This window comes from Tursiops truncatus, chromosome 1 (genome assembly GCF_011762595.2).
Source record: "Tursiops truncatus isolate mTurTru1 chromosome 1, mTurTru1.mat.Y, whole genome shotgun sequence".
Lineage (NCBI taxonomy): Eukaryota > Metazoa > Chordata > Mammalia > Artiodactyla > Delphinidae > Tursiops > Tursiops truncatus.
In genome coordinates, this window is record NC_047034.1 from 84851575 (window position 1) to 84876127 (window position 24553).

General features: G+C 47.5%; 1 long non-coding RNA gene across 14 annotated transcripts in view; it reads right to left on the reverse strand.

Moving 5' to 3' along the window:
• Positions 1–2053: 2053 nt before the first annotated feature.
• LOC117313342 (uncharacterized) overlaps positions 2054–24553 on the reverse strand; it is a 57779-nt gene continuing 35279 nt past the window's right edge. For 8 of the 14 annotated variants that reach the window (XR_012333738.1, XR_012333734.1, XR_012333740.1 and 5 more), the window contains 4 exons: positions 8500–8563; positions 8185–8281; positions 4957–5080; positions 2054–4222 (listed from right to left, as the gene is read on the reverse strand). This is a non-coding gene — a long non-coding RNA (uncharacterized lncRNA). Of the gene's footprint in view, positions 4223–4956; positions 5081–8184; positions 8282–8499; positions 8564–10323; positions 10465–24553 lie in introns of all 14 variants that reach the window. The other 6 variants (XR_012333736.1, XR_012333744.1, XR_012333753.1 and 3 more) reach the window with 2 other exon arrangements.

A 24553-nucleotide genomic window follows, 5' to 3' on the forward strand; every position in this document is an offset into this window, starting at 1 on the left:
TCAGAAGGGTGCAAAGCAAGACTGCAGACAGCTCAGCTGCTAGAGCTAAATGTTGTACTGGGTGGAAGTTTGGAAACACGAGAATGAAAGAGGTTGAATCCTGGATAACCTTGAAGGGTGAATAGAGACCAAACCAATCACTTGGATCCTGCACCAAAATAAGTCAAATGGTCCTGTCTCCAATGAATTCGCAATCTGATTTACAATCCTTTTCCTTGGCTTTGGAATTCATAATGTGATTTCTTCAGTTGTGGGATTTCCTTTCCTAATATGCTTTACTGATTCCAGAATTAAAAGTTTGCATTTCCTGAGCTTACTCTGGCCAGGTCCCAAGAGGAAGTGGCCAGCAGCCATTAAGAAGCCAGGAGGGGAACTGGGCTGGGATTAAAAATCACCTGGTGTGCTGACAATCTGTATGTCTGTAATTATTAAGAGAAGGTTTATAATAATTCTTGTCATTGTGTTTTATCTTTATTTTCCTAACTCATTTTTTTTCCCTTGAGGCTAAAAGAAAAGTGCCTGGGTACTTTTGTGTCAGGCCCTATTTACATATGCTTTTCAGAATGGGAAGAACCCTTTTCCTTTTAAATCCTAAGTGCTATCTTGTTTCTCAAATGCTAAGAATGAGCATAAACAGGCCTGCAGTAGATGGAGTTCTGAGCTTTGGAGGGCTGTAAACTACCTGTGTCCCAGCCTCTCCCCATTCCCACCTCCACGTACCTCATCGGTTGCCCGAATGTATAGATTGAACTGCTGTACATACTGTTTCTCCTTGCAATGCTTTTTCTTTTTCCCTGCCATAGACTTGGTTTTTAACATCCTCCCTGTCTTTTCTCACCACCTCCAATGCAGCCTCAACACTGCTTCTAAAATGATTTTTCTAAAACGGCCAGATTTTCAGCTGCTTTTATAACTTCAAATAAAGGCAATAAAGATAAAAATAATAAAACTCATCTAATCACTCACTCTGCTTTAAATCCTGTAGTTTGAGGATAAAGTCCCAACTTCTTAGCCTGACCCATAGGGCCCTTCTTGATGAGCTCCCACATACCTCTGCAGTCTTCTTCTGCCAATACTCACTCCACACCCCGCTCTCCAGCCCAGGTGAGTTTCTTTTTCTTCTTAATAAATTTATTTTATTTATTTATTTTTGGCTGTGTTCGGTCTTTGTTGCTGCGCGTGGGCTTTCTCTGGTTGCGGCAAGCAGGAGCTACTCTTTGTTGTGGTGCACGGGCTTCTCATTGCAGTGACTTCTCGTTGCAGAGCACGGGCTCTAGGTGTGCAGGCTTCAGTAGTTGTAGCATGCAGGCTCAGCAGTTGTGGCGCATGGGCTTAGTTGCTCCGCAGCACGTGGGATCCTCCCGGACCAGGGCTCGAACCCGTGCCCCCCAAATTGGCGGGTGGATTCTCAACCACTGCACCACCAGGGAAGCCCCAGGTGAATTTCTTAGTTCCTTAAGTGCAGGACCTTATTTCAGACTTCCCTGCCTTCCTACATGCTGACTTCTGCCAGGAAACCCCTCCCTCCTTTCTCCTCTGCACCAGCTCCTATCCACCGTTTGAAACTTGCTTCATGTCTCCTTTTACCAGGAGGACTTCTCTGATTCCCCAATTTGTTTTTTTTTTCCCACTGATCTGTTTTGTTCTTTTAATTGAATGAATGATTCTTTAAATTCTATAGTGCTTTACAGTTTTCAAAAGTTTCACACACATGATCTCATATAATCCCATAGCAACCCTTTTTCTTCCTCCTACACCTATATTGCCCCTCTCCCCACTGGTAGCCACTAGGTTGTTCTCTATATCTCTGAGTCTGCTTCTTTTTGTTTTATTCACCAGTTTGTTGTAATTTTTACATTCCACATACAAGTGATAACATATAGTATGTCTTTGTCTGACATTTCACTTAGTATAATGCCCTCCAATTCCATCCGTGTTGCTGCAAATAGCAAAATTTCATTCTTTTTAACGGCTGAGTAGTGTTCCATTGCATATATATACACCCACTTCTTTCCTCATTCATCTGTTGATGGACACTTTGGTTGCTTCCATATTTTATTTATTTATTGGCCACACCACACAGCATGGGGGATCTTAGTTCCCTGACCAGGGATCAAACCCAAGTCCCCTGCAGTGGAAGCACAGAGTCTCAACCACTGGACTGCCAGGGAAGTCCCCATATCTTGACAATTGTAAATAATGCTGCTATGAACATTGAGGTGCACGTATCTTTTCAAATTAGTGTTGTTTTTTGTTTTGTTTTTTGGATATTTACCTAGGAGTGGAATTTCTGGGTCATATGGTAGTTCTATTTTTAGTTTTTTGAGAAATCTCCATACTGTTTTCCACAGTGGCTGCCCCAATTTATTTCTGAGTGCCTTTATGGCGACAGTGCAGTTAGAATATGAATCTCAGTGTCAAATCCCAGGTCTCTGGGTACAAAGTCCAGATAGACCACTTATTAACTCTGGGTCCTTAAGCAAGTTACTTAACCTCTAGGCCTCAGTTCCTATATCTGTAAAATGGGACTAATAAATAGAACTTACCTTGTAGGGTTGCTGTGAGGATTAAATATGACAACTATAAAATCTTTAGCATACTTCCTGACACAGAATAAATGCTCAGTACATATTATCACTACCTCTGTCATAGTTTTTACCACTGAAACATAATTTGCAAAACGGTAAAATCATGACTCTCATACAGAAATAAAATTAACATGTTTATATAACTCATTAATTAAGGAAAGAACCAGTATAGACAACTAATGAGAACATACTGTATAGCACAGGGAACTCTACTTAATGCACTGTGGTGACCTAAATGGGAGGGAAATCCAAAAAGGAGGGGATGTAGGTATGTGTGTGGCTGATTCATTTTGCTGTACAGTAGAAACTAAGACAACATTGGAAAGCAACTATACTCCAATAAAAATTAAAATTAAATAAAATAAAATGTAAAAAGACACAAATATCTATATTTAAAATTTTCTATTTCTTACTCATTTACTAAAATAAGTAATTGAATTGGAAAAAAAAAAAAAGAAAGAACCAGTAAGATTTTACAACTTTAAAATGAGAATTGGACTTATGGAGACTTATTCTCTACTGGACAAAACTCATTTGCATTGCCACGAACAGGAACAATTTGCATCACACATCAGGCAGGAAACATCTGCGCCATCATCAGCTCTGTACAAGTTAACTTCCATCACAGCAAAGTTATAAAACAGCCCAGCGAAAGATAATCAAATGTGCAGTTAGTTCCCTAGAGAATCAGACAGCTTGGAATCCTAGACAACTCGGAGCACTCCACTGAATGAACACGCAGTGATCCTTTGCCCATTTAAAGTCTGTCAAGCATCACAGTACACTGTACACATTAGCTTGCTTTTCTAAACCCCTACCAGACTGAGCTTCTTGAGAGGAGAGGGGACAACATGCAAAGTTGTTGAGCCCTTTTGATTTGAGAGACTTGGGGAAGCTTCTGCAGGAGGTGCCATCTGAGCTGGGTGGAGAAAGGGAAGGCTACATTTCTCCCAGAGAAGAGCATCCAGAGAGAGCTGTGTGGAGGCATGGCAGAGGGGACCAGCAAGCATGTGTTAAACACAGACCATGTGCCAGGCCCTGGCTTAGGCTAGGAAGACAGCAAAGTGAATGAGGGCCAGTCTCTGTTTGCAAGAAGCTCTGTCCAGTGGGGGCAATAAAAGAAAATCAGTGCTTACAATACAGTGTGATAAGGACCCTAAAATCCAGAAGGTGAACTTCAGGAACTCGACTGAATTAGCAGCAGTGTTTCCCAAGCCCAGGTCTGATAAAGGAACAAACACAGGAGATCCCTGTGAACCTATGGGCAGCCTCGGAGAAATGAATGAAAATGTGTCTGCGTTCTATACCCTTTGTCAGACTCCCTCCCCTCCCTTCCTACCTTTTGGCTGAACTTCTGCCGGCAGACCTGTGGTGGTGGAGAATTAATGTCCCAGGTACCTCAGATGTCTAGGAATGTTAAGTCCTCATTACAGGGCCGGGCAACCCTGCACGTCTCACAGGCAACTAGCGCAACTTAGAGTCATTGACAAGAAAATGGTTTGCACCTGTGCAAAGGCAGGATGTTGAAAGGCACTAATCAACAAGGAAACTTAGAAGACATGTTTTCCCTTGGAACGTCTCTGTGAGGCCAGGAGGATCTGTTGATGCTTGTTATGTGATAGCACTCACTGAGTCTGTTTAAGAAAGAAAGAACGGATACATGAGTGAAGACACCAGAGGAAGATCTGTCCAGGGAGAGGGGCTGGCCCACTGGCTGCCTTGCTCCCTGCCTTCAGATGTAGTCAGCCAAAGACTGGTGTCCTCTAAATACCTGAAGCATCAACCAACTCCTTTGATTTACTTTTCTCCTCACTGGACAACCTTTTGGCCTCCCCTATACTTTTAGCTGTCTAATAGGAGAGAGCATGCTGGCAGGAACATTCAGTCTGAGTGTCCACCATGTTCTCCCTCTGAATTCTGGTACATACATGAGCCTCAAATGTCTGTCAGACTCTCAGGCTCCATTCAACCCTGGGGGACTGACAAGATCAAACCACTACAAGTTCACCGAGGTGGTGCCGCCCAAGACGGCCTCCGGGCCTGGTGACGCCTCCACCTCACCATCCCCCTAATCTGATTTTGCACTGGTCACTTAAGTGTTTCTCCAGACACTGCTGATGGGCTCCAACCCTGGGAACTGACTGACGTGGTGCCCAGACGGCGTGGCTCTCAGCAGCCTCCCTGCCCCACACATCCCACAGCCCCAGCCTCGGGGTCAGTTCCCAGGAACCTGAGCCACTTGTGCTTCTCAGGAAGGAACAGACACCTTGGGGACCTGCTCAGGACCTGCCATGGGTGTCAGCCCAGCCCACCGCCTAAATGCTCATCGGGCCTCCTCCCGCAGCCAGCAACACCAACACATATTCACCAGGCAAGATGGTGCAGTGGGCTTGGGGCTCAGAAAGACCTGGGTTTGGAGACTGGCCCTACCACCCACTGGCTGTGTGGCTCTGGGAAGATCACTTTGCTTCTCTGTGCCTCGGTTTCCCCATCTGTAAAATAAGGATAACAACAGTCGTATCAGCCAGAGTTTAGCACAGGAAACAGGAAGCACTCAAGGTATTTTGAGCAGAGAGTGACTTGATATGGGGGGGTTAGGTGCTAATGGGATGGTTGGATGGCTGGATGGGGGAGGGGAGGAGGTAAGGCTGAGTCTCCAGAGGATCTGCTCCCTCGTCCTCGGCAGGAGAGGAAGGTGAGCATCTGGACGTTATCACTGGCAACCTGAGTTCAAGATACACTGTCGTGGCTGTGACCCAGGGAGCAGGCAGGGCCTCTACTGCTGCTGCCGGGGGTGGGGACCACACACTGGACACCGCTGCAGGAAAAGACGCACATCTGTATGACCCTGTTTGCCAGAAGGGAATAGCCAAAGCGGTAGGAAGGTGGCCTCTAGCTCCCTTCCACCTTCCAAATCCCACATGAGGGATCTCAGCGTTGGATCACAATGTGCGCCCACCACTCCCGAAGGAGTAGGTCTGCGAGATGATGAGGCTTTAGCTTTCCACCTCTAAAGGACAGGAAACAGGTGGGAATGGACCCTGTGTGCTATTCAGCCCTGTGAGGATTAACCACATTTATGCCTGAAGGCACCCTCCCGGGGCCTGGCACGCAGCGTGTGCTGAATGAAGGTGGGCTCTGGCGAAGTTACAGTGGTCACAGCTACACGCCTGCCAAGTGTCAGCACTGGGCCAGGCCCTGGAGATAAAGCAGTGAACCAGGCAGGGCCACACCCTGAAGAAGGGAGGAGACTCACTCCTCCTCCGGGGGGAGCAAAAACTGGGATCACAAAGGTCAATGCAAAAGTAAAGGCCTGGGGGGCACCGGAAGCTGGGAGAGCAGAGAGGGGCACCCAGGCCAGCACTGACAGGGTGCGGAGGGAAGGGGGTAAGTGACAGCTTCCCAGTCGTAGCGGAGTCTAATATGGGGCTTGAAGGAGAACTAGAAATTAATCAGACTAAGCAGGAGGAAACAAGGTGTGTGTGTGTGTGTGTGTGTGTGTGTGTGTGTGTGTGTGTGACAATGCTAATCTCCACCTTGAAGAAGCATTACATACACAAAACCCTGGAAGATAAAGGGTGCTTGGCATTCTCCACGAGTGGACAGTTCAGTCTGACCCGTGCCCAGCGTGGCAGTGGGGGTAGTGGGTAAGAAGGGAAACTGGAGAGGAGAGCAGGCGCATGGGGCTTTACATGTCATTTTTTGAAGAATGTGAGCTTTATCCTGTAGGCAATGGGGACTCATAGCCGTGTTTAAGCAGGGACAGGGATCACCGTTCTGGTCTCAATATCGCTTGGATGCGGTTTGTGCAATAGGTTGGAAGCGAGGATTCCGGGTATGATACGGCAGTGGTCTGGGCTAGAAATACGGTTGCTGAGAGGAGGGCAAGGGAAACAGCAGAGCAGATTCAAGCGAGTTTAGGAAGAGGCAGAGTGAACTGAGCAGGGTGGGAGTGGGAGCAGGGAGAAACCTAGGGTGGCTGCCAGGTTTCAACATCAGGCACACCCAGAAGGGTGCGGCCCCTATCAACTCCTGGCACTTGATCCTGGGTGGTGCCCACCTACAGGCTCCTGCCTCTGGACTGAATTCACATAAAGTCCCTTCGCTCCCCAAAATCTTGTCTGCATGTAATTCAATTCCAGCAACATTTATTAAGCAGCTATTATGTGCCATGAACCAGGGAGGCTTCTCCCTGCCTCACCTAAGGGAGTTTTAACGGGTTGCCTGAGAGGCTCCAGAGCAAGGAGAAGGGAAAAGCTGTACACACATAGTTTAAGTTCAGGCCCTTTCTCTTCCCCCAGTGCTGGAGGCAGTTGACCCCTGAGCTCTCACCCCCATGATACGAAAGTTACAAGGGACATCAGCACAGCCTTATACTGAGCTCCTGGGCCCCAGCTTCTATCAGGGTAGGCCATAGAGACAGGCACCACCCCTGGTCTCTTTCTGCTCTGAAAGTTCTGTATGACTTCTGCTGTGAGAGCCCTGATGAAAGGAGAGGCTCACCAACCAACAAAGTCTTTGGAATCAAGGCATTTTCCCAGTGGCTCCCATCAACAGAGAGACATTAACCCATTCCTGTCTGGGTAACATAATAACTTCTTAGTGATTCACTATCACAGTACAGTAGTACAGGCAAATTATAGGATTGCTTTGTCAGAGCCTGGAAGAGAGGCCTGGAGCCATCTTACACGGGTCTGGGCATTGGAAAATAATGATAGTGTTACCAAACCACACTTGGGTCTGCTTGCTCATGGCACAGCAAAGACAACTTACTGACACCAGGTCGTGGTGAAGGCACGTACAGCATCTACTGCAGGGCCCAGCAAGGAGTACAGGTGGCTTGTGCTCAAAGGACCCAAACTCCCAGATGGCTCTCAAGGAAGGGTTTTTGTTTTTTTAATAAATGTATTGATTTATTTATTTTTGGCTGTGTTGGGTCTTTGTTGCTGCAGGCGGGCTTTCTCTAGCTGCGGCGAGCAGGGGCTATTCTTCATTGTGGTGCGCAGGCTTCTCATTGCAGTGGCTTCTCTTTTTTGGAGCACGGGCTCTAAGCACATGGGCTTCAGCAGTTGCAGTGTATGGGCTCAGTAGTTGTGGCTCATGGGCTCTAGAGCACAGGCTCAGTAGTTGCAGTGCACAGCCTTAGTCACTCTATGGCATGTGGGATCTTCCGGGACCAGGCTCGAACCTGTGTCCCCTGCATTGGCATGTGGATTCTTAACCACTGTGCCACAAGGGAAGTCCCCAGGGAAGGGTTTTGGGGTGTTTTTTTTGTTTTTTTTTTTTGCGGTACGCGGGCCTCTCACTGTTGTGGCCCCTCCCGTTGTGAAGCACAGGCTCCGGACGCACAGGCTCAGCAGCCATGGCTCACGGGCCTAGCCACTCCGCAGCATGTGGGATCTTCCCGGACCAGGTCACGAACCCGTGTCCCCTGCATCGGCAGGCGGACTCTCAACCACTGCGCCACCGGGGAAGCCCCCAGGGAAGGGATTTTTAAAGGCAACATTTGGGGTGAGGGCTGCAGGGGGCATGACTTTCTTCTGATTGGTTGGTGGTGAGGTAACAGGGTGATATTTCAGGAATCTTAATCACCAACCTTCTGGTTCCAGCCAGTCTGGGATGTACCTGCTTGTGCTCAGCTTGCCCTCCACCTGGATAAGGGTCTTACTTCCTGCACAACAATTCAAAGATACCTGTCAAAAAAAAAAGATACCTGTCAAATGGTTATGTATATCCTTAGGACTCTGTTTTATCACTGAACTATTGTTTCTTGGCTGCTTTCCCTTTATTTCTGCATTTCCTCACTTCCCTAATTAGTAACTGCTTGAATCTGCTCTTTGGAACTCAGGCCTAGGAGACTAAAGCCTTTTCCTACAAACGAAAAACGGGGAAATGGAAAGGCTTTTTGTACCTGGGAGATCTCTGCAGGGTCCTGCTAGGTTTCAATGCCCCTTTTTCTTTGATAATCCTCAATCCTGTGGGGAACAGATATGCAACAAAAAAGGCAATAAAATTTTGCACAGAGAGGTTAATCATAAACTCAGCAGAGGTTTTAGGTGAAGTCGGTTTCAACAGTAACAGCATTTACTATTGACTGAGCATTCTACATTCCTAATTTCTAAATCTTCATAATTTTGCAAGGTAATTATCGTTCCCATGTTTTGCAGATGATGAAACTGAAGTTAAGTAATTTGCTCATTTACGTTCACATGGCTACCAGGTGGCGGAACTGGAAATTTAACCAACCCAGGACTGGTGCTGATGCCTTCTTCTTAAAGACTACATGGTCATTAAGCCTTGCTCCCCGGACCCCCGCTCCCCACCAGGTCCTGCTACTCCCCAGAGGGGTCCCATCCCAGAAGGAAGTTGTTCTCTCACATCTTCCTCGTGGTTGTTTGGCTAGACCTAGGAATGCAGCTCCTGGAAAGATGGGGTGTACAGAGCCAAGGCCAGGCCACTGGGGAGAAGGCTGGACAAGGACAGAGTGATCAGCCAGAGCGCTCTGAGGCTTGCTCTTGTTCTCCCTCCCCCGCAGGGCATGTCCTGGGCACTGCAATGTCCTGCTCTCATCCCCAGGACGCCTGTGGCTTGCTATTCCTCCTCTTCCCCTGAGAAGCTGCAGGACTTTCTCTTCCCCCTGCTCTGGGACACTGTACAGGGCCTCAGCCTACTGGCCAGAGGCTCCCACCCTGGGTTTGATTTCTACCAACCCTAATGCTCTCAAATTCTGGGCTGAGACGCCAGACCAGGATATAGCCCGCAAAGCGCATTCACGTGCGATCGCCGACCAGAGACTGGTAGGAAGGGGAGAAGCCTCTAGGTCCTCGAAGCTGTCCCAGCTGTAGGAGAGGAAAAGTAACTCTCCCCTACCCTTCTGAGTCTCAACTGAGACCTCTGTAAACAGAAGACAGATTAAAAAGAAGAAAACAGAAGTTTATTCTCATATACTTGTACACCAGGGACATACCTACGGAAGAGGGGTTAACTCTCCCAGGTGGCCTAAATCAGAGGTTTAAATACCACCTTCAGCCAAAAACAGAAGAAACAAAGGTGAGTGTGGGGAGGAAGTCAGTTCTGAAGGGTTACCAGGAGAAGCAGAGTAAACAAGGGTAGGGTTTGTTATGCAGATTTAAGTTACTGCCTTCTTCAGGGATTTTTAAGATTCTCTGGGATCCAAAGTCAACTTCTCCACCCAGTGAGGGAGATACCCTTACAAACGGAGATTTTCTTTATAAATGTAAATTTCTCTTTCAAAAAAGTAATTTCTACTCTGTTTTTCAGAACTCCTCCTTTGTCTGTAGTTTCTCAAAATAATCAGCTCAGAATAATCCTTCTGCTCTAGAGGCGTATTTTGAGGTGGCATATTCTCCCACCCTTCATACCCTCCTCAAACCTGGGCTCCCTGCCACTGCTTTTAGGAGAAAAAAAAAATGTTCTGGTCTAAAGTGAGATCAGCGGTGTTTTTCAGGTCACAGACCTCTGCTGGGCTATGCCCTTGGGCACCAGTTAGCAACACCAGGTCCCTGAGCAGCAGCCCCTAGCAGGATCCAGGGCCTGGCAGCCGCTGTGGCATCCTAGACTTTGCTGGGTGCCGAACCACCACTGGAAGGCTTGGGGCGGGGGGCGCGTTGCCTGCAGGCCCCAGAGGAAGCCCCCGATATACAGTCCTGCTGGGCCAGACTGAGGGCGGTGCCCTCCACCGCCGGCAGCCAGGCTCATCCCTCCTCTTTCAGACCTGCGGCTCCTCTGAGGCGGAAGTTCTGAGTCCTCACGGGCTGGATCTTGCTGCAGGCTCTCCTTGTTAGTACCAGCCCCAGGCCGGGGGGAAGCAGCAACTGCCCCTCTCTTCGCCCTGCTCCCACTCTCCACTATATTCCTGGAGAAACACACACACACACACACACACCCGCTAACCTATAGAGTCACTCCCGACACAGCACAGGCACACCACCCACGCCTCAATAAATAACAAATACCCACCCCAGCCCCGCAGGCAGCCCTGATGGACCTTCGCGTGGATTCCTCAGGGCCTGAAAGCCGGCTCTGTTTCCAGTTGAACCTCACACTGACCTTCTTCAAGGCTTGACCACACGGTAAACCTGAACACAGGAGGCTCTCCCCTCCACCCCATCCTCCCCAAAAGGCCTCTCCCCGGCTTCCCTCCTTTCCTGCCGCCCACCCCGTTCCCCTGCCGCCGCCTGGATGTGGCGGTGTGGGGCGCCCTCGTGTGGTCGAGGGCGGCACTGCATCCCCGCCGCCAGGATCCCAGGCTGCCCTCCTCCTCCTCCTCCTCCTGCACCCGTGCTGCCCTCCTGCCGGAGCCCCGGGCCCCGCTGTCCCACGGACGTCATAGCTGTGCCACCGCCCACGCCCACTACTCCAACTGGCCCGCCTCCAAGCTACATTCCCTCCTTCTTTTACCTCTGAATGCTTTCTCACTTATATTTTAAAATTCAATGTTCTGTGCATTTTAAAAAGGCATATTTAACAAAATATTATCTGTAAAACATAATATGGTTAACACCCATGAGCCTGCCACCCGACAATAGAGCTGAAACATCAGTAATAACTTGCATCTTCCTTTGTGTTGCTCTTCACCCCGCTCCCTCCTGTCTCCCCCAACAAGAAGCAAACTGTCCTAAAGTTCATGTTTTCTCGTCTTTTTTTCCCCCAACTTTTCTTACTGTGGTAAAATACACATAAAACTTACCAGGTTAGCCATTTTAAAGTGTACAGTTCGGTGGTATTAAATACATTCATAATGTTGTACAACCATCATCACCACCAGTCTCCACAACTCTTTCATCTTGTAAAACTGAAACTCTGTACCCCTTAACAATAACTCTCCATTCCACACTTCCCCTAGCCCCAGGCAACTGCCATTCTACTTTTTGTCTTAAATTACTACGTATCTTACATAAGCAGAATCATGCAGTTTTTATCCTTTTGGGACCGGCTTATTTCACTTAGCGTAATGCCCACGAGGTTCATCCATGTTGTAGCATGTGTCAGGATTTACTTCCTTTTTAAGGTTGAATAACATTCCATTGTGTGTATACACCACATTTGCTTAGCCATTCGTCCATCAATGGACACTTGGGTTGCTGCAGCGTTTTAGGCTACTGTGAATAATGCTGCTATCAACATGGGTGTACAAGTATCTCTTTGAGACCCTGTTACCAATTCTTTTGGGTATGTACCAAGAAGTGGAATTGCTGGATCATATGATCGTTCTATTTTTAAGTTTTTGAAGCACCGCTGTACTGTTTTCCACAGTGGCCGTACCATTTTACAATCTTACAAATAGTGCACAAAGATTCCAATTTTTCTCCTTGCCAACACTTGTTTTCTGTTTTTTTTTTTTTTTTTTTTTTTTTGTGGTACGCGGGCCTCTCACTGTTGTGGCCTCTCCTGTTGCGGAGCACAGGCTCCGGACACGCAGGCTCAGCGGCCATGGCTCACGGGCCCAGCCGCTCCGCGGCATGTGGGATCTTCCCGGACCGAGGCACGAACCCGTGTCCCCTGCATCGGCAGGCGGACTCTCAACCACTGCGCCACCAGGGAAGCCCCCCCCTCCTTTTTTTTTTTTGATAATAGCCCTCCTAATTGATGTGAGGTGGTATTTCATTGCAGTTTTGATTTACATTTCCCCAGTGATTCGTGATTTTGAGCATCTTTTCATGTGCTTATTGAATATTTGTATATCTTCTTTAGAAAAATGTCTACTCAAGTCCTTTGCCCACTTTTTATTCAGGTTGTTTTTTTGTTGTTGATGTTGAGTTTCAGTTTTCTATATATTCTGGATAGTAATCCCTTTGCAAATATGATTTGCAAGTATTTTCTCCCATTCTGTGGGTTGCCTTTTTCTCTATTGATAGTCTTTTGGTGCACACAATTTTTAAATTTTCTTGAAGTCCAGTTTGTCTAGTTTTTCTTTTGTTACCTGTGCCTTTGGTGTCATATGCAAGAAATTATTGCCAAATCCAACATTGTGAAGATTTTGTCCTACGTCTTCTTCGACATGATTCATTGTTTTAGTTCTTGCATTTAGGTCCTTGATCCATTTTCAGCTGGCATCCTGTTAGGTTCTGCTAATAGGGGGTGCTGAAGAGAAATTGGAGGGTGGAAGAGGGGAGAAGGGACTACCTTCTTTTTATCTCTGTATATCCCTGGTTCCTTCCAGTGATTCTCTAGTGGTGGCACTTAGCCCCAGGCTCCAGCCCTTTCTTCAGTCCCCCAAAACCTCTTGCTTCCTCTCAGAGGCAGTGGTGGGTTTTGTCCCGTCCTCAGAGGTCAGAGCCCAGATTCCTTAAAGCCCCTCCTCCAAGCTTCTGGGAGGTCTGTAAAACCCTCCCTTCCTTTTTGTTTCTCCACCCTGGAGTGGGTAGCTCCTTCCTGACTTTTTATTCAGGGATTAGCTCAGCACTCCCTCTGTCTTCTTTCAGCCCTCCAGTGCCTCTGCTAACAACATCCTGTATTAAATCCTTTCTGATTGAAAGTATGGCTTCTGGGTTTCCCTGGTGGTACAGTGGTTAAGAATCTGCCCGCCAATGCAGGGGACACGGGTTTGATCCCTGGTCCGGGAAGATCCCACATGCCATGGAGCAACGAAGCCCATGCGCCACAACTACTGAGCCTGCGCTCTAGAGCCTGCGAGCCACAGCTAAGCCCACATGTCACAACTACTGAAGCCCGCACGCCTAGAGCCCGTGCTCTGCAACAAGAGAAGCCCGCACACGGCAATGAAGAGTAGCCCCCGCTTGCCACAACTAGAGAAATGCCATGTGCAGCAACGAGGACACAACGCAGCCAAAAATAAATAAATAAAATAAATAAAAATTAAAAAAAAAAAAAGAGAGAAAGTGTGGCTTCTGCTTTCCAGACTGGATCTCAACTGATACAGTGTGAATATGCCATAACTTATTTACCCATTCTCCTTTTGATAGATGCTGAGACTGTTTCTACTCCTTTGCCATTTGAACAATGATACCAAGCATTGAATACGTTTTGTGCATGTGTCCTGGTATACAGTTCTAAAATTTCTCTATGTATGTGTAAGAAATAAGATACTAGGTATTAGGGTACACAAATGTTCCATTTAGCAAGAGACTGTCAACTTGTTTCCAGTTTATATTCTTACCTGCATTGTATACAATATCCTGTTCATTCACATCTCCGAATTCCACATATGCCTCCCTGAGGCATGTGTGTGGAGGGGCCCAGGGCCTGGGAGGTGAAAGAGGCTTAGGGCACAGAGCTAGGCAGTGGGAAAACCCACATGTCCGTGGATCCCAGCCCAGCCAGATAAATTTTTGTGTCCCTGGGGAAGCATGAGGCCAGCCTCACCTGAGGAAGGCTTACTGGTGCTCTGAATGGAGATACCTACAGTTGCACTGAGGTCTTGTGTTGGTCAAAAGCACATCATATGTTCTCCCTATATGTAAGATGGGGCAACAGGCACTGTTCAACTGGTAACAACTTCATGAGAACCCTTGACAAGGAATCCTGCTGCATTTAACAGATACTCACTAAACATTAGTTTCCTTTTTTCTTGTTCCTCTCCTGCACTGAAGCCACTTCTCAGAGAAAGTGGAAAAAAATTAAAACAACAAACTCCCAAACAAATCACAATTCTGATCTCCATCATTATTAACAGACCATTCACTAATTGCTCACCCACAAAAAAAAGGAAATAGGATTTTAAGTTTTACTTAAGGCCTGTGCATGGTGAGAATTGGAATGAGCTGGTTTCTCCTGGAACTTTTGGATGATAATAGAAGATAGAGTATCTGACTCAGGATTCCCCTCCCTTACTCACCCCTTCTACAGGCCTCTCAGAGGAGGGCAGAGAAGAAGGGGTAGAGGAAACAGACCAATCCCACGAGGACTCTGGCAGGCCCAGCTGTCTTGGGGATTGAGCCCTGAGCAGGAACTCCAGTCCTGGGGACCCGGCTGAGCTGGACCATAACCTGCATGTCTTGGCCTTCCTACGGGTCAGATGGAGACTCAAGCTTCCGCAGCCCTGAGAGATGGACTTGCAAGTGAGCACACGGAGGTCCAGGGGAGCCACTCCGGGAGAGCAGAGGACAGAGCTGAGAACTGAGCTCAGGACTCCTCTCCTGGTCTCAGCCCCATAGGGCACAGGGATCCCCAGAGGCTTCACCGGCTTCCCTGGGGCAGCAAGGGAAACAAGAGATGGACGATGATGAGGCATCTGGGAGAGCAGGACATGCCTCACACAGCGTGGGCTCTGTCCTCTTCTGGGAGGGGGTCAGCAGGCTGTGCTGGGAGTGAGAGGAGGCTCGGCTCAGATCGCCAGCTGTGACCAAGCAAATAGGAGGCTGTATTTGCTGGGAAGAAACTCCTTCGTGGAGAAAGAGAGAAGGGTGCAGATTTAAGCTGCACCAGGAGAGATTCAGGCCAGACTTCTGAAAGAACATCCTGGCTGAGGGGGGTGAGAATGGAAGGGCACGGAGGTGTCTCCCACCTTGGCAGTGCAGTGCCATCTCCAGCTCCCAGGACAAGAAATGGGGAAGCCAATTCCCTAATTAGGACCCAGTCAGAGCCAATGACATGGAGCCACAGCTGAGGGGGAAAATCAATCAGGGCAGAGACGAGCTTCCTCCGAGACCTTCCTGGCTTTGGGCAGAGGAGAGTGTGGCAGGGATGAAAGAGAAATGTCATTTCCCAAGCTGAAGCCCAGGCCTATTTAAAGGCTTAACATTTTAAAAGGTCTGGCGTTGGGATGAAGGCAAAGGAGGCCTAAATAATCTAGAAGCAAGTGAAAAGTGGCTGATTCTGATGGATTTGTGCCTTGTCTGTTTCAAAGCAGCACCCTCGGCCTCCTGGGAGAAAGAGGGAGTAAGCACAAAGCCAGCCTTTCCTGCAACGCAATGGGCTTTGCTTCTCAAGGCATTTGTATTAGCTATCTACTGCTGCAGAGCAAAGATCCTAAAGCTTAGCAGCTTAAAACGACAAGCGTTTACATCTCGCATAGTGTCCGAGGGTCGGGAATTTGGGAGCCAAGTCTCTGCGTTGTTGTGGCTCAGAGTCTCTCGTGAAGTTTCAAAGTTCTTTTGGGACTACAGTCGCCTGAGGCTTGATTGGGATTAAAGAATCTGCTTCTAAGACTGACACAGTTACATAATGAGGCAAAGATGGCCCCTCACAGCCAACTGGGACCGTTGGCTCAAAAGCATGCTGGTGCAAACTCAAATGTTTAGACACCCAGGGACTTCCCTGGCGGTCCAGTGGTTAGGAATCTGCCTTCCAAGGCAGGGGACGCGGGATCGATCCCTGGTCAGGGAACTGAGATCCCACAGGCCAGGTGGAGCGGGGGGGCGGGGGGCAACTAAGTCCACGTGCTGCAATTACTGAGCCCATGTGCTCTGGAGCCCACATGCTGCAACTACTGAGCCCGTGTGCCACAACTAGAGAGAAGCCTGCATGCCGCGACAAAGAGCCCGCAAGCCGCGGTGGAGGATCCCACATGCCGCAACAAAGATCCTGCGTGCCACAGCTGGGACCCAACACAGCCAAATAAATAAATAAAATAAAAATATTAACTATTTATTTGACACACCCAGTTGTTTTAAATACACCTTTAGCCATTTGGACCCTGCCTGTTTTGCATTCCCCAGGATACCGCGTGCCAAATCTGCTAGCCATTAGCACAATAAACTCTGGTGCCACTGAACAGACCAAGCCACCACTGCCCCTTGGAGCTCTCTCACCTCAAGACTCCCCATCATGTTGCTGGACAACATCATCTAGGTATGAAGGACCCTCTCCATCTGCCTCTCCTTGCCCTCCTCCTCTTCTGGGTGGTGGGCCCAAGCGATCGCCTGCGGATGGTCTCACGCTGTAAAGGGCTTCCCCTGCGTGCACGCCTGTGAAAGCCCAAATAAAGCTCCCTGTTTGCTATCGCCAACCTCCTGGTCATCTTTTTCCTTGAAAGAAGCCCTGAAATCTCTCAAACTCACTACAGGTGGCTCTTGGCTGGAGGGCTCCATTCCTCACAAGGGCCTCTCCACGGGGCTGTCTGAGTATTCTCAAGACAGGGCGGCTGGCTTTCCGCCAGAGAAGTCTGAGAGAGAGAGTGTAGCCAAGTGGAAGCCACCATGCTGTTTCATGACCTTAGTCACACACAAAACACACACTTACTTCTGCTTTATTCTGTTAGAAGTGAGTCACTTCTAACAAAATCCAGCCCATATGCGAGCAAGGGGAATGAGGCTCCACCTCTTTTTTTTTTTTTTTGAGGCTCCACCTCTTGAAGAGAGGAGTATCAAAGAATATGAAAGTACATTGTAAAAATCACCAGAGCTCTTTCTCAAGTATCCTCCCTCACCTCGCTTCCCCTTCCCCAGGGCCCTGTGAGGTAAGCAGGGCAGGTCATGAGACCGAGGGAAGACAAGTGACCTGACTGTGCTCACACGCCTAGTATGTGGGGCTGGAACCCAGGACCCAGTGAGCCTCCTCTCCCCACGCCCCAACCCCCGACACAAGAACCCCTCACCTCTCACTTTTTACACCATTTTCTCTCTTCTACCTTCCGGTCCTCGTGACAACCCTGTGATGCACGTCAGGGATTACTAAACATACAACAGTCAAAAGAACCTGGGGGTTTCCCTGGTGGCGCAGTGGTTGAGAGTCCGCCTGCCGATGCAGGGGACGCGCGTTCGTGCCCCGGTCCGGGAAGATCCCACATGCCGCGGAGCGGCTGGGCCCGTGAGCCATGGCCGCTGGGCCTGCGCGTCCAGAACCTGTGCTCCGCAATGGGAGAGGGAGCCACAACAGTGAGAGGCCCGCGAACCGCAAAAAAAAAAAAAAAAAAAAAAGAACCTGGGTTTTGGTCATGGCTTTGGCACAAACAAGCTGTGGGATCTTAGGAAAGTCCCATCTCCTCTCTGGACCTCCTTATCCTTCTCTGTAAGATGTTAAAGGATTAATGTGCGACGACTTCCTCAGATATAAAATGCACCTGTGCCAAAAACTTAACTCATTAATTAATGAGGAAACGCTGGGATATTACGACCAAGTCTAAAAAATCTCAAAGAACCACAGGTTTATAGCCAGATAAGGAATGTGGAAATGAATTAATGAACAGTTGCAAACTGGAAGAACTGGCAACATTGGTCAATAGCCATAGGAATCAGTTGCATCATTTGTGAAATGGCCACAGGTTGCATTTCTTAGGAAGGAATTAATTGCCCTACTATGAGTATTTAGACTTTTACCTCTACAAGGTGTAGAATAGCCCAGTCAAAGACAAGCCAGGCAACAGATGAACCAGTTTGCAAGGCAGAAATAGACACAGATGTAGAGAACAAACGTATGGACACCAAGGAGGGAAAGCGGGGGCGGTGGTGGTGGGATGAACTGGGAGATTGGGATTGACATGTATATACTAATATGTGTAACATAGATAACTAATAAGAACCAGCTGTATAAAAAAATAAATAAATTAAAAAAAGACAAACCAGGCAGAGATTACCTGGATCTATGAGCCATCCAGGTCAGGACTCCCACTTAATTTCAAAGTCTTACTGTTTTTCCTTACATGGATAAAAGTGTGGGCATTAATCCCTGATGCATTCCCTGGTTGTAAGCCTCATTAGCAGATAAGAAAAGGAAGGCTCAGCCTGTGGGTGTTGTCCCTTCCAGTTGTCCCCTCAAGGGTCTGCCTCCTGCTTTTCCCCTTCCCCCAGGAGCACAATGACAAAGCCCCTCTGTCTTCTCTGGACACCAAGGACTCCTTTTGAGAAAACTTGAGTTTTCTGTCTCCTTCTCTTGTCTTGACCCAGAAGCAGGGCTCTTACCCATACTGACTGAAGTAGTTAATAAATAGCACATGAGTCAAAACCAACATAATTATCAAAGGTACTTGTGTTAATAAGTGCCTTTCGATCCATACAGGGAGCTAACACACTCAAAATTAAAAAGGAAGAAAAACCATTACCTGGAAATGCCTGGGCTCCTACCTGAGCTGAGCCCTGTGAAGTCATTATGGGTAATTATGGGCTATTAGTTGCTATCATCCTAGCAAGACAACTAGTCCCAAATGTTAAGGCCTAGGGCAGCATGTGGTCCCTCTGAGGCAGAGAAGTTAAAGGCAACTTTCTGGTTTTAGTTCCCTCCCATGCCGCTTCTTGTGAGTGACCCTACCAAACCCCTCCATTCTATTGTTCAAATTTCACCCCAACAGTTTTGTTATCCCAAATTTTCTTTTGTGACTGGGAATTCCAAGAAGCCTCAAAGAGCTTTCCTAATTCTCCACTCAACTCACTCTGAGCTGACTTCTCTGTGAAAGGAAGGTGAGGAGGCCTATAGGGCATGAGGTGGGGAGAAGAATGGGTATCTGAGTTGGGGGGGCCAGAGAGGAAAAGTGATATGCCCAAGATCATAGATCTTGGCTGTAGCTCAGCTACAGAGCAGAGAGAGCTTGCGAGAAGGTGGAGAGCGGAGAGATGCTGGGAGCTTAGGGTGAAAATCGGAGGCTTTTGCAGATCTCCTGCTAAAGGGGGCAGAGCGGTAGGGAGGGAGGGAGGTTTATGGCTCCTTCAAGACGCCAGCTCAGTAAGACACGGGGTGATTTGCCTTCACCTACCCCATATTCCAGTCAAACGCTTTGTGGAAGATTATGGCCACAGATTCTTTGCTCTTCCTCCCTCAGAGGTAGAGTCTGGTTCTGCAGTCTTTGAGTCTGGCCTGTTCTTGTGTCTTGCTTTGACCAGTAGAATGTAGTGGAATGGATACTGTATTGAAACCGCACAACACGTCTCAGGACTTAATGAAGCTCAGGTTCTTTATGTCTCGGTGCAGAAGGAATTTGGTGAGAGGCAAAGTGATAGGTAAGAAGTAGATTTATTACTATAGGATGCCTGTAAAAGATAGAAGCGGGCAGGCAAAAGGGCTCTGCCCCGAGAATTAAGTTGGCTACATTTTTATAGTCAAAGGAAAAGTGAGGAGGGGAGAAGACCACCTTCTTCCTCTTCCTTTGTAAAGATGTTACAGGAAAACGGGGCGCAATTGGATGGTCATGTCCTATGTCTCGAGCGAGTTGCTGGGATGGGCCACCTAATGAGAGTCCTTGGCTTCGCACAGGAGAGAATCAAGAGCGAGCCACAGCAAAGCGAAAGCAGGTTTACTGAGAGAGATGCACATTCCATAGGCAGAATGCGGTCCATCTCAGAAGGAGAGAGCGGCCCTGAAATATGGGGTGCGTAGTTTCATAGGCTAATGAGTGAGAGGATTATTCCAACTATTTGCAGGGGGGGGGAGGGGAAGGGCAGGGATTTCTAGGAATTGGGCCACCGCCCACTTTTTGGTCTTTTATGGTGGGCCTCGGAACTGTCATGGCACGAGCGGCTGTGTCATGTAGCATGTGCTAATGTGTTACAGTGAGCATATAATAAGGCTTAGTGACCACTGGAAGTCGAATCTTCTGCCGTCTTGGGACTAATCAGTTCTAACCAGCTTTTGTCCTATCCAGTTTTTCTCAACAGCTGTGTCATTCTTTAAGGGTTGTGCCCCGCCCCCTTCGCTCCTGTCTCAGCATGTGTTCCAGAGCCTGGGTCTCAAGACATTTGCAGCTTCTGTTTTCTTTCAGAACACAGCCTGCGGAGTGCCAAATAAGAAAGCCAGTCTAGCCTCCTGGAGGGTGAGAGGTGTGGCGACTCACTGGAACTCCCAGAATTGGTAAAGTTAAAATTTTAAGATACAGAAAGAAATCTTATCTGAACTTCACTTATCTGAGTAAAGGAGAGCCTCCTGAAAATACCAATACCCCCTCTTCCCAGGGAGTTTCCTGCAAATTCAGCTACCACTGCCTATTTCCATTAGCATCAGAAAGCCCAGTAGAACTTTCCCTACTTTCCCATTGAGGGTCATGGGGGAAGTTTTTGGATTAATAGGACTGTTCTCTTATCTTTACTGTGACGTTAGTTACATGACTTTATATGTTTGCCAAAACTTGCAGTACTATACCCACAAAAGGGTAAATTTTCCTGTGTATGAATCATAACTTAATAAAGAAAATGAAAAAATACGGTCATGTAACAGGGAAGAGCTAAATCGGACTCCACGTTGGATCTGTTTCTCTGACTTTAACCTTTGCTTTTCATTGCTTTTGTTATTATAATCATACAAAATGGCCTGCCTCAGGGAACCCTGCCCACCTCTGAATGGATGCAAGAAAAAAGAAACTAACGCATCCCCTCTCCCAGGCTGGTCATTCCGGGAGATGTTTTGCAAGACTGATGGCCCTTTTACTTGACTTCTCACTGCCTCTCACTCTCTAATTCTATAAAAGAAATTGGCATACAGACCCAGATAAGATGGTTCATCAGAGACACGTGTCTGCCATCTCGGTCTGCCGGCTTTCCCAGTGAAGTCGTATTCCTTGCCTCAGCACCTCGTCTCCAATTCACTGGCCTGTGGTGCGGCGAGCAGAGCGAGCTTGGACTCGGTAACAGTCAGATTTGAGATACATTTTGAATGTAGAGCAACAGGACCTGCTGATGGTTTGAACTATGATGGGCCATAACAGTGACTCATCCCACGACTTAAGTACAATACGTCCACAGATTTTTTGATCTGCTTTTCTTCAAAGGTGGAGCCTAATTCTTCTCCCTTTAGGTTGTGGGCTAAATCTCACAACTCACTTCCGTTGAACAGAATGTGGCAGAAATGATGGTGTGTGAGAGATTAGGACATCAAAGGAAAAGGGGGCTCCTTCTTGCTCTCTCTCTGGCATCCTTTTCTCCACAGAAGTCAGCTGCCACATCATGAGCACATTCAAGCAGCGCTCTGGAGAGGTCTTATAGCAAGGGGCAGGGGTTTCCTGCCAACAACCCGCACTGACTTGCCAGGAGAGGAGGTGACAAGATAAGGGAAGTAGGTGGAAAGTAGGGGAGTGATGAGCGGGGAGCTTTGAGGAAGGCTCTCTGTGAAATTGTGACTGTCACATTTGGAACACCCAGGTTGTCCTTCAGAAGCCTCTTTAACTCAAGGTACCCAAGGCCTCAAACTCTCTACCAAAATCTATTCTCATCTCCTTTATTCATATAAGGCTTGCTTGAGGACAGATTAAAGTACTTGCCTTCCCAGGGGTATTTGCCTTCTTATCAAGAAGTATACATCTGAGAAGTAAAATAGGAATTATTTGATAGGAGGTGGGAAGATTTCTTGAGATCCCACACTTGGCTGTTTGCCAACTGCCTAAGATCACTCTGAGTGGTAAAGCTTTTTCTCTCACCCTAGGAGGCACCTGAGAGTTGTCCTAGAGCCAAGAGGTGGCTGAGTAAAGCAAAGATTAAGGGAAGAAGGTAGCTGTCATGTTGGAGAAAGCGGATCAATTTATTAGCTCTGAGACCAGAATGGAGCAGCCCTACTGACAGTGAAGGGAACCCTTAGTGAAAGCACTTGAGTGGCCTAAACTAAACTGATGCAAGGATGGGACGAGACGCAAGAGTGAGGGGAGGTCAGAATTAGAATGAGAGGGAATTCCCTGGTCGTCCAGTGGTTGGGATTCCGGGCTTTCACTGTCTAGGGCGAAGTTTCGATCCCTGGTCCCCTGGTCGGGAAACTAAGATCCTGCAAGCTGTGTGCTGCAGCCAAAAAAAAATTAGAATGAGAAAGCATTTCGGTGTTCAGCTGGGCTTGGATTCAGGGAGTGGAGATGAGGAAGATATCTCCATCTCAGAAATCACTTTCCCCGTATCCATCTTTGGTCCAGGCAGGGGAGCATACAGGGAGGTTTAATGGACCTAACTGGCACTGCCCTTCGTTTCAAATCTAATTTAAGATTAGATTCTTATGGTACTGTCCCTGGGGTGGGCAGTGAGGGAAAATTCAGAGACCTGGGAAATAGGAGAAAAGGACGTGGGGACACAAGTGATGGGGGAGCCTAGGCTATTTAGTGGTCTGAAGATTTCCCTACCAGGGCCAGGATAACCTCGAGGCAAGGAGGCATAAATTTAAGGAGATACTCACTCTCAAGGTCATACAGATGTAGAGCTGGTCCCAGAGGGTGAGTACCTCCTTAAGTTTTGTGCCCTAGGGGCCTCATTTGCATCACCCTAGTCCCAACCCTGATTCCTTTACCAATTCTTCTTTGGCTCTAACCATGTTCTAAAAATGAACAAAAGTTAGAGAAAACCTGAAAGGTCTAATTGCTCTTGCTGGACTGCTGTTTTCATCATGTTGAGTCTCTGACACTGCTGTCTTTGGTTTGTGCTCTCAAACCCATTCATCATTGGGCTCTGTGCAGGACACAGACCACTCTCCACATTCCAGACACAGAGTCCCAGATTCACTCCTTCCTGTCAATTCACCCTTCGTACTTCCCACATTCACCACCAGCCAGTCAGGACCACAGCTCCTCAGACATGACTTACGAACGTGCTCACCATCTCTATTAGTGACAGGATATCTGAACTGAGCCTTCCCAAATCTCCAGTCATCCAGGGTTTCCTACGCAGGATGGCATGCTTGGTTATTTGAGCTCCAATCCCAGCTATGTTCATATAGATTTCCTCCACTCTATCGTCTCCTTATATGACCACAAAAGACTGGAAACATTTTGAATGCTTACAGTAAAAAACTAGGGAACACATCCTAAAATGCCCCCATGTGGCTGGCTTCCCATGACCAGATGAGCCTCTCAGCAGAGCCAGTGTCAGGCTAGGGATAGGAATAGCCAAAAGGAGGGCTCTGGCCTTTCCTCCCATCATATGTTCCTGCACCGCATAGGTCCCCACCTTCCGTGTGGGGTGGGCCATTTGGTGCTTCTCCTGGAACTCTTCAGTTTGTGCTCCACATCTAGCCTGTGCAAAAATATAATAAAACCTGAACTTACCATTGAACTGGACTAAAGCCCTAGTGACCATTTAAACTGAAAGGCATTTTTAGCTCTGAATATTTTATGACAGGTGATCAGAGTAGAACAACAGCATGATTTATTGGTGGCTGATCGCCCGTCGTGTGTATTAGTATATTTTGCAGCACAGTGTCAACTAGATGGACATTAGCATCAAGGGACAAGTCTAATGTGGCCAAGTGTATTATCCAACTGCAGAAAACTTATCCCAGGGACTCATCATGAGGGCCTGTCAATCACCATTCCGTGGGGTAGGGAGGGCCATGGTCATGTCCCAGGCACGGTCAGTCTGGGCTCAGATGCACCTTTCTCTAGCAGAAATGTTAACTTCTGACACCTGAATGGGAGCTCAACATTGTAGCTATTCATCAAGGGACTGACAAGAAGTAAATAGGCTTTTTAGCATTAGGAGGGATTTAGGTTGCCATGAGAGAAGCTCACAGTAATAAGCTGTCCTAGTCTCTCATGTTAGAATGCTGTTTTCATCCTGTTGAGTCTCTTAACACTGCTCCTTTGGGCAATGTTGTCAAACCCATTCAGTGCTTAGTGTTCTGCACAAGGAACTGAAACCCCTCTGGGTGTTCAAGGTGCTTTAAGTAGAAAGGGATTTATTACAGGACACTCAAATTGGTTGGAAAAGCTGGAGCAGTAAGATAACTCCCTGGATTCCACAGAACTGACTACCTCAAAAAGACTGTAAGCCCAACCTGGACCTTTCTGTAGTTGGTTATCATGTACATGTTAATTTACTATTAAGGAAATTAAACTATTAAACATATTGGATTGGCCAAAAACTTTGTTTGGGTCTTTCCATACATCTTACGGAAAAACCCGAATAAACTTTTTGACCAATCCAACATATTCTGAAAGTAATATAATACAAACCCTACTCTGTTCTGCATTATTTTTTTCATGAACTTCTGGCTTTTCAAGCCTATTTTGTATCAACTTGAGCTGCTGCAGCCCTAGATGAGTATGCGTATTTCACCCCAGCTTCATCAGAATTGGGCATTTTCATTAAACATTTTTCTAAGTTTTTAAGAATTGAGACATTTTTATATAAAAAATTATTCTTAGATCATCT